Genomic DNA, 2647 nt, shown 5'->3' on the forward strand with positions numbered 1-2647 from the left:
CCACTCCTCGCTGTCAGACGCGAGCAGAGAGCAGCTGTCAGCGGCATCATCTGCATCATCCCCCAGGACGACGGCAGTGCGGGCAGAGGCCGGCCGCTGCGCGTCGGTGAAGGGTGGGGGGGAAGGAGAGAGCGAGGCTCGCGGGAGAGGTTCCGGCGAGCACTCAGCTGTAGCGTCCAGTTCCGGCGGCCTTTGGGAGCGACGTTTCTTCTTACGTGGCCCGGAAGAAGTGGCCGGAGAAGGTGGAGGTTCTTCAAATTTAGCGAGTCGAGCCCGTAGGGTCGACATCGGTAACTCCTCACACTGTTCGCAGCCGCCCTCGGAGAGAGCGCGAACAGCGTGGTCGAAGCCCAGGCAGAGAGCGCACACCACGTGGCGGTCTCCGTCGCTGAGCGCGGCTCTGCACGAGCCACAGGATGTGCGAGGCATTTGAAACAACGCCTCGCGCTCTTTTAGATGCAAGTGTGTCGCGGCGGACACACAAACACACAACACAGAGCAGAAAAAGGATATATATGCCGGATGGCGCAGCAGGCAGGGAAGGCTGAAGGCGGCGAGCGGCCGGAGTCCTCAGGCTGAAATCCTCGGCGTGCTGGTCGCTTGATTCGACGGCGGCTTCCTCGGAGATCAGCGATGCGAAGAGCTTCGCTGAAGAGACAGAAATCAGCGAAGCAGCCTCTGTTCCTTGCTTATATACGCTAAGCCACACCCCTAATGACGGGCTGTGACGCATTAAGCGCGCCAAGCGCGCTCATTGGACGTGACGTCACGCGCAAGGCTCAGCCATAGGCTGCTGCAGTTGCCGCAGAGCAGCCAATGGGCACGCGATTCGCTTGCCCTAGGTCTGCAGGCTGCCGCACTGCGTTGACAAGTTTTAAAAAATTAAGGATAATTTTTGGCTTCAGTATCTCGAGAAAGGAGACTTTCCCGCAGCGTAAGCTAGCTTACGCAATACGAGAGAACCTCTCGTAAGAGAACTCGGAGGTATTGCTCCAAAAATGGTCACTGACACGCACGGGTATACCTCTTCCCATCATGGCAATCTGTCGCGCTGGTCGTGTTTGACCATTTGTTTGTCGGACGTAGCAACAGTAACTAAGGGGGGCGGGGCTCGGCGAAAGGTCAATTATCGCGAGATTCGGACTTAAGTGCGTTCGAATATGCCTACTTTCCTACTATATAGTAGGCGAAAACAGTACGTGAAGGAAGCAGTACGTTCGAAACATCAGTATTCATAAAAGAGTAGGCGAGAAGTTCCCGGATGGCTTACTGCTTTCGGCCAGATTTTTGAGTGCTCAACCGATGGATACTGTTCTATCCCAGGAGGCCACGCGAGAGGATACGTCATTATCAAACATCGCAGAGATCGGCGACGCGGGTGCTTTCAAATGTGAGTAAACACAGTTCCTTTTGTTAAAATTGCATGTGTTGAACTACTGTAGAGTAAACTGTTGAATTGTTGAAGGTGTAAAGACGTTACACAGTGTAGTATAGTTGTGATTTTGCTGTAAAAACACGTTTTATTATGTATAACGTTAGCTAATAGGGGAGCTCCAGTAAAGACACGTAAGTTACGTCTCTAAAGTGGATTTACATAAACCATACATCTTAAAGACGCTTATTTTAAATGTCTATTTACATCTGACAGGAAAATCTTGAAATATCACAACATGAAATAGACATCTGAGTGATGATGAATGTGTGCTATTATGTAGAACAAATCTATAAAGTAACGTTAAACATAAGTTATCTATTTTATTTGTCCATTAGTAGTTGATAAATTGAGGAACATTTATGTTGGATAAAATGTTAAAACAACCTCAGCATGTAAATGTAGTGTTGAGTTCATAAATCACAGAGGTAATGTGAATCTTGTCTGGATGTTACAGGGACAGATGAACAGATGTGTGTTTATCTGGTGGAGAGTGGCTCATGAAGGCTTTGAGTGAGTATACTACAGAAATGAATAACAACTATTTAAATCTTAAGTTGTAGTTTATTTTAATTATTGTAATTTCAAACAGAGCTATTACAGCACCTTTCTGATTCTTGATTTCTGTGCATTTGCTGCACAGCTTTTGTGGTGGAGCAGGACCTGCAAGGAAAGATGATGGCGGCATTTGTGGAAAAAAAGCGTTTTTGTCTTCTAAATAATACTGAAATCAAATGACATTGTGCGGTTAAAATTACTGCCTTTGTGTTATGTTTGTGCATTTTGTAGGATCTGAAATGTCAGCAGGCTGGTGTGAGCACTGAGGATGAGGAGCCCAGAGCTGAATCCTGGAAACGGTGCCATGGATGAGTCCCTCCATCACTCCACCAGCCCTTACGAGACCCTCCATCACTCCACCTGCTCTTATTGCCTCTGATTGTGAAGCACAACACATCACGCAACAACCTCCGGCACGAGGGAACGGCTCACCTCTGGCGGTCAGCTGATACATCAGAATAAAGCCGCAGAATGGGAACCGCTGTGTTGAGATGGCAGAAGGATGTGGGGTTCAGCGCCTGTAGCCTACATACATACGTTTGAATAAAGCTTTGTTTCATGTGTTGACTTTTGCATTTGTTTATTGTGTGGTGGTGACTTTCATTCATTCTTTTACTAATTTATTAATATTTCTCGTTGTCAGAAAATAAAATATAA

At 47.4% G+C, this 2647-nt stretch overlaps 1 long non-coding RNA gene across 1 annotated transcript; it reads left to right on the forward strand.

Moving 5' to 3' along the window:
- The first annotated feature begins 1033 nt into the window (after positions 1 to 1033).
- Positions 1034 to 2369, forward strand: LOC311286671. Its single transcript, XR_014626612.1, has 3 exons — positions 1034 to 1390; positions 1890 to 1945; positions 2222 to 2369. It is a non-coding gene; the product is annotated as an uncharacterized lncRNA (long non-coding RNA).
- The last annotated feature ends 278 nt before the right edge of the window (positions 2370 to 2647 follow it).

This window comes from Rutilus rutilus (assembly GCF_951802725.1).
Source record: "Rutilus rutilus genome assembly, chromosome: 2".
Lineage (NCBI taxonomy): Eukaryota > Metazoa > Chordata > Actinopteri > Cypriniformes > Leuciscidae > Rutilus > Rutilus rutilus.